General features: G+C 41.8%; 1 pseudogene; it reads right to left on the reverse strand.

Annotated features, from left to right (window-relative positions):
* Nucleotides 1-901: 901 nt before the first annotated feature.
* LOC102834614 overlaps nt 902-8,050 on the reverse strand; it is a 21,758-nt pseudogene continuing 14,609 nt past the window's right edge.

Raw genomic sequence — 8,050 nt, forward strand, 5'->3', positions numbered from 1 at the left:
TCCGCGGGAGAAAGATGAGGCTTTCTACTCCCGTAAGGATTTACACCCTCGGAAACCCTGTACAGGGTCGCTATGAGTCAGAACCGACTCAACGGCACTTAACAACAACAACAGTAGGCTCGACTTAGAGGGACCCAAGGCACAACATAATGAAACAGTGCCCGGTCCTACACCATCCTTAGAATTTTTGTTAAATTTGAACCCATTGCAGCTGTCACTTTTTTTTTTTTTTTTTTTTATGTTGTATTCTTTATTGCCAAAAATAAAAACTTTTTAAAACAGACTATTGTTAATCAATAACTATCCCCCATCCTTTCTATCCTGTATTGCTGGCAGCCTCATTAACTCCTTTGGGCCAGTTCCTACCTGGAAACAGTGAAAGAGGCAAGAAGAGGTCAGTCAGACACCATCATTAAAGAGAAATGAACTGGGGAAGGAGATCAAGCTGTTGACAGAGAAGTTCACATGTTTGGGGTGGAGGGGGATCTAACACTATTCCCAAAGGAACTGGGGGAATTAAGTAAGGCACCAGTAGGCTGGGCCTGGGAAAGGGACAGGAAGGGCTTATAAACTGCCTGAACCATCCAACACCTAAGGAATAACTTGGAACTTTGATACAGAAAGTGTTTCTGGTGAAGTGCTAAAAGAATCTATTGGGGCACATTAGGAAGTGAGGTAAAGGGTTTCAGTTTCTGGATAGCAGGGATGAGGCTGTTAAATATCCAGTAAAGAGCTGTCCTGCATTAAACATCAGTAGCATCCCTGGTGATCTAGCTGTGATCCAGAAGGCCTGGGATGGGCCCCCTTCCCCACTGCAGCCCTTCTAGCTGGTACTGATGGCCTGCCAAGAAGCTTGAGCCACGGCAGTCTAGAAGAGTGTCAGGAGAAGCCTGAAGTCCAGCTAGTTTATGGTCAGGACATCTCTCTGGATCTCGTGGCTTTTCTGGGTCTGTAAGTCACTCAGCTTCTTCAAACCAGACAGGGCAGAGAGCACGATGGTTAAAGGGCATAGAGAGCCACAGGACTCCCTCCACATTATAGTAAAACCTCTCTGGTTTGCCGTTGAGGTCACAGGTCCCCTGGGACTCACCCTCATCCAGCTCCGAGTACTCACTCTTTGGCCATTCCTCTGGCTTGGGGTACACTGTGTGCCTCAGGGCATTATCTGGATCGTATTGGAAAGTCACCCCTTTGGGCATAGGCTCATAGTCTCAGCTCCTGCCCCTTTCTGAGCTGGATGATGAGGATGTTGTCCTGCTCTACATAGTCACTGGGATCATTGTCAGAATTCCTGTATGTCACCAGAATGGCGCGAGAGCTGTTGGAGATGAGGTCTCGAGACGTGATGTGGCAAGTCTGGTCTTCACTGCACCTCACATCCATGGTGAACTCCACTGAGCACTCAGGGCGGAACTCTTCACATGTGAAGTCCCAGAGTTATATACCTTGTCCACAATGTTATCGCTAATGAGGGGAATCAATCTGAGTCTATGAGCAATAAACTCATCGTGCAGAACTGAGGAATTGTCATCAATCTGCACCCAGTCAATGACTACGGTGGGCATCTCATCGTTGAAGACCCTCTGAATAGAATTGGCCACTGCTAGGTCAGCATTCTCAATGATGAACTTGACATTTTCATCTGTAAGCTCCGTGATCTGTACCATGGGTTGGTTGGCATATGTATGGCATCGCGTCCCAGGTCCATCTCCACCTTCGCAATTAGTTCCTGCAGCTGACACTACCAATCCATTTCATTGGGGGTATGTCTCTTTTTCCCCTACCCTCCACTTTACCAAGCGTGATGTCCTTCTCCAGGAAATGGTCCTGCCTGCTAATATGCCCGAAGTATGAAAAACTAAGTCTCACTGTCATGACTTCCAAGGAGCCTTCTGACTATACTTCTTTCAATACAAATTTGTTTGCCCTTCTGGTCATCCCTGGTACTTTCAATATTCTTCTCCATCACCATAACTCAAAATGCATCCATGATTTTAGGGTCTTCTTTATTCATTGTCCAACTTTCACATGCATATAAAGCAATTAAAAATAACTAGCTTGATCTGAAACACCTTAGTCCTCAAACTGATATCTTTTCTCTTCAACACTTTAAAGAGGTCTTGTGCAGAAGATTTGCCTAATGCAATACATTTTTTCATTTCTTGACTACTGCTTCCAAGAGTGTTGATTGTGCATGCAAACAAATTGAAGGTTTTGACAACTTCAGGATTTTCTCCATGTATCATGATGTTACATGGAAAAATGCACCATCAAATACAACTGAATACATACAAGCAGCAGAAAACATAGTAGATGACTGGGACCTCCTAGAAATTAGACATGTATGTTCATCAAAAGATTTCACCAAAAGAGTAAAAAGTGATCCCACAAAAAAATGTTGGCAAAGCCATATCAGACAAGGACTAATCTCTATAATTTATTTCTATAATTTATAGAAAGCTCCAACACATCAACAAACAAAAAAAACAAATAATTCAGTTTACAAATGAGCAGAGGACATGAACAGACACTTCACCAAAAACCACATTCAGGCAACCAACGAACATGAAGAAACACTCAGAATTATTGTTGTTGGTGTTGTTGTTATGTGCTGTGGACTCGGTTCCGACTCATAGTGACCCTGCACAGGGTTTCCAAGGCTGTAAATCTTTACAGGAGCAGAAAGCCTCATCTTTCTCCCGTGGAACAGCTGGTAGTTTCGAACTGCTGACCCTGAGGTTCACAGCCCAATTCTTAACCACTACGCTACCAGAATTATTAGTCATTATAAATAGGCAAATCAAAAGAACAATGAGTACACCTCATCCCAGCATTAACAGCAAAGTTCAAAAACCAGAAAACAAGAAATGTCTTTTTAACCCTGCTACACTATGTTTTTAACCCTACACTTTTTAATCCTACACTACTTTTGAAAGTTACATCGATATCTTATGCATTAGTGAGTTAAAATAGACTGGTATTGGCTATTTTGAATCTGACGACCATATGGTTTACTATGCCGGGAATGGCAATTTGAAGAGGAATGGTGTTGCATTTATCGTCAAAAAGAACATATCCAGATCAGTCATGAGGTACAACGCTGTCTGTAATAGGACAATATCCAAGTGCCTACAGGGAAGCCCAGTTAATACCACTATTACTCAAATTTACGGATCAACCACTAAAACCAATAGAGGTGAAATAGAAGGATTCTACCAATGTCTTCAATCTGAAATTGATCAAACATGCAATCAAGATGTATTGGTCATTACTGATGATTGGAATGCAAAGGTTGGAAGCAAAGAGGAAGGATCAGTAGCTGGAAAATATGGCCTTGGTGATAGAAATGATGCTGGAGAACACATGGTAGAATTCTACAAAATCAATGAATGTTCATTTCAAATACCTTCTTTAGACAGGATAAGAGATGATTATACACATGGACCTCACCAGATGGAATACATAGAAATCAAATTGACTACAACTGTGGAAAGAGATAATTGAAAAGCACCATATCATCAGTGAAAACAAGGTTAGGGGCAGACTGTGGAACAGACCATCAATTACTCACATGCAAATTCAAACTTAAGCTGAAGAGAATGAAAACAAGTCCACAAGAACCAAAATGGGACCTTGAATTTATCCCACCTGAATTTAGAGATCCTCTGAAGAACAGATTTGATACATTAAACACTAAAAACCGAAGACCAGAAGAATTGTGGGATGACATCAAGAATATCATACGTGAAGAAAGCAAAAAGTCATTAAGAAGACAAGAAAGAAGGAAAAGGTCTAAATGGATGTCAGAAGAGACACTGAAACTTGCTCTCCAGTGTAGAGATGCTAAAGCAAATGAAAGAAATGAGGAGGTCCAAGAGCTGAACAGAAAATTTAAAAGATCAGCTCGAGAAGATAAAGCCAAATATTACAACAAAATGTGCAAAGATCTGCAGACAGAAAACAAAAAAGGAAGAACACACTCAGCATTTCTCAAACTGGGAAAACTGAAGAAAAAATTCAAGCTTCAACTTTCTTTATTGAAAGATTCTCTGGGCAAATTATTGAATGATGCAGAAAGCATTAAGAGAAGATGGGAGGAATACACAGAGTCACTATACCAAAAGGAAATGCTTAATGTTCAACCATTTCAAGAGGTAGCATATGATTAAGATGTGCATTGAAGGAATTGGCAAAGAACATAGCACCAGGAATTGATGGAATACAAATTGAAATCTTTCAACAAACTGATGAAACACTGGAGTCACTCACTCATCTCTGCCAAGAAATTTGGAAGACAACTATCTGGCCAACTAATGGGAAGAGATCCGTATTTGTGCCCATTCCAAAGAGAGGTGACCCAACAGAATGCGGAAATCATTGGACAATATCTTTGATATCCCATGTGAGTAAAGTTTTACTAAAGGTAATACAGAAACGGCTGCAAGCATACATTGACAGAGAACTTCCAGAGGTTCAAGCCGGATTCAGAAGAGGCCATGGAACGAGGGAATATCATTGCTGATGTACGATGGATCTTGGCTGAAAGCAGAGAATATCAGAAAGATGTTTACCTGTGATTTATTAACTATGCAAAGGTTTTGATTGTGTGGATCACGACAAGCTATGGACAATATTGCGAAGTATGAGTATTCTGGAACACTTAATTGTGTTCATGAGGAATCTGTACCTGGATCAAGAGGCAATTGTTCGAACAGAACATGGGAACACTGGATGGTTTAAAATTAACAAAGGTGTGCAACAAGATTGTACTCTTTCACCGTACTTTTTCGACCTGTATGCTGGGCAAATAATCCAAGAAGCTGGGTTATATAAAGAAAAATGTGGCATGAGGATTGGAGGAAGACTCATTAACAACCTGACATATGCAGATGATACAACCTTGCTTGCTGAAAGTGAAGAGAACTTACAACATTTACTGATGAAAGATCAAAGAGCACAGCCTTTAGTATGGATTACATCGCAATGTCAAGAAAACAAAAATCCTTACCACTGGACCAATAAACAACATTCTTATCAACAGAGAACAGATTGAAGTTGTCAAGGACTTCATTGTTCTTGGATCAACTATCAACACTCACAGAAGCAGCAGTCAAGCAATCAAACAACATATTGCATTAGGCCAATCTGCTGCACAAGACCTTTTTAAAGTGTTGAAGAACAAAGATGTAGGTTTGAGGACTAAGGTGTGCCTGACCCAAACCATGGTATTTTCAATAACCTCTTATGCATATGAAAGCTGGACAGTCAATAAGGAAGATCATAGAATAATTGATGCTTTTGAGTTATGGTGTTGGAGGAGAATATTGAAAGTGCCATGGGCTGCCAAAAGTGCCAACAGATCTTTGTTGGAGGAAGTACAGCCTGAGTGCTCCTTGGAGGCCAGGATAGCTAAACTTCATCTCTCATAATTCGGACATATTGTCAGAAGGGTCCAGTCACTGGAGAAGGATATCATGTTTGGTAAGGTAGAGATCAGAAAATAAGAGGAAGTCCCCCAATAATATGGATTGGCCAAGTGGCAACATTGATGGACTCAAGCGTGGCAACAATAGTGAGGTTGGCCCAGGATCGGGCAGTGTTTTGTTCTGCTGTGCATAAGGTGGCTATGAGTCAGTATCAACTCGATGGCACCTAACAACAACAACACTGGTGGGACTTAAATTCATGAAACCACTGTGGAAAACAGTATGGTACTTCCTCAAAGAGTTGGAAATAGAAATACCATATGACCCAGCAATCCCTCTATTTGGTATATGCCCTCAAAAAAGTGCAGTGATCGCCCAAGAGCCATCAAGGCAAGCAGTTGGTTCCCCTCAGGGCAAACCCCCTCCCAAGACTTAGACTCAATGGGAATATATGAGCAGATATGTGCTCTGACTGGTGACCATGTTGGTCACTGATAAGGGGAAGTGAGGGAAAAACAGCAATGAAGCTCTGAGCTAAGTCCAACCACATTCAACACACTCCTGTGAACCCAGATGGAGACCTAGTTGGCCAGTACTTTGGCAAGACCTGGGGACTCTTGGGCCCAGAATCAGTGACATAGCCACAGAGGACTACAGTGGAGAAGTGAGGGCATATGCACAAAAACACCCACATTTACAGATAATACCCACTTAACCTGGCTTCAATGGCTGGATGATTAGAGCTCAACTAGAAGAGGAAAAAAAGAATAATCTGATACAATTTGATGAACTTGATCTACACCTTTGGATGCAGTAGCTCAAAAGTGGGAGCAAATCTTTACAGAGAGGATTATTCCCACCCCCTCAATACACAGGGTAGAAAGGGATGGACAATTTGGACATTGGCTACCCAAAATGGTGGGGGCCCTACAAAGGCAAGAAGTGACTGGCTTACAAGCTTCCTCGATCCAGAGGGCATGGAGGAAGGTAGAATCTCCACTGAGTAGTAGCCAATCTATCTGGGCAGGGCTGATGAAAGGAGATGCGGATAGGTCTCTTGGGATACAATAGTGAATAATTACTGTCATGACTGACTGTAAGGGTTGGAAATGTAAAGGTAGATAGACATTTTGTAGCAAAAGGAGGAGTGTGGTTGACTTTGCAGTCCAGGAGCAGAGGTCCCTGGGACCATCAAGGGAGAAGAGTGGAGTGTGGGAACCTACCCAGGGAAACAGTCATGCCAGAGATGGAGGCAGAGACCATGACATGCAGATATGGAGTAGCTAGGGACTCTACACCCAGAGAGGGAAAGGGGCTGTGTGCTGACAACCACTGGGCAGGCTTGCAGGGTATACCCTTTGGTTGGTTGATGATGCATGGAGGGGATTGTAACCATGGCAGTGTTACGATATTTAATAGGATGAATGTAAAGCTAATGTTCTCCCATGTAAACTATCACATAATTCACAATAAAACATTAAAATAATAATAAAAAAAGAACAGTGACATGAATACACATATCCACATTCATCACAGTCCTTTTCACAGTAGCAAAAAGATGGAACCCACCTAAATGCCCACTAATGGAAGAATGGATTAACAAACTTTGCTACATTCACACAATGAAACACTCTACAGCACTGAAGAACGAAGATGAATCTGTAAAACACCTTGTGACATCAATAAACCTGAAAGATATAATCTGAGTGAAATTAGTCAAACACAAAAGGATGCTATTTCATGAGACCATTATTTTTAAAAGCCAAGAAAAGGTTTTCATGCTAAAAGAAACATTTTTGATGGTTACTAACAGTGGGCATGATGCCTTTGAGTTATTGTGTTGGAGGAGAATATTGAAAGTGCATGGGCTGCCAAAAGAACCAATAGATCCATTCAGGAAGAAGTGCAGCCAGAGTGCTCCTTGGAGGCCAGGATGGCCAAACTTTGTCTCTTATACTTTGGACATATTGTCAGGAGGGACCAGTCGCTGGAGAAGGATATCATGTTTGATAAGGTCAGAGAAAAAGAGGAAGACTCCCAACGAGATGGATTGGCCAAGTGGCAGCATCAATGGACTCAAGCGTGGCAACAGTAGTGAGGTTGGCCCAGGATTGGGCAGTGTTTCATTCGGTTATGCATAAGGTTGCTATGGGTTGATACCAACTCGATGGCACCTAACAACAACAACAACTCTGAAATGTGGGACACTGCCAGTGACTACCATGCTTAAAACTCTTTACTGTTCTGGTTTCTGAGATTCTACTTTAATCTGGTTCTCTTTCTTGCCTTTCACTATTTTCTTCTTTATTTCCTTCACTGTCTTCTCTCCACCTCTTAACTTTCTAACTATATGTGCTCCCTGCAGCTATATGCCCTCTATTTGCTCTTCAATTCCTAAGCCCTTTAGTTACCTTATATACTACAACTTCAGTTATTACTTACACAAAGATTCCAAAATCATTATAATGAGTCTTGGCCTTTATCTATTCCCTTCATAAAATTGACTTCTGTATTTCTAACTGCTTTAAAGAAGGAGCTCTGGTAGCGTAGTGGTTACGAATCGGGCTGCGAACCTTAAGGTCAGCGGTTCGAAACTACCAGCCGCTCTGCGGGAGAAAGATGAG

The sequence above is a fragment of the Chrysochloris asiatica genome, unplaced genomic scaffold, assembly GCF_000296735.1.
Source record: "Chrysochloris asiatica unplaced genomic scaffold, ChrAsi1.0 scaffold00160, whole genome shotgun sequence".
Lineage (NCBI taxonomy): Eukaryota > Metazoa > Chordata > Mammalia > Afrosoricida > Chrysochloridae > Chrysochloris > Chrysochloris asiatica.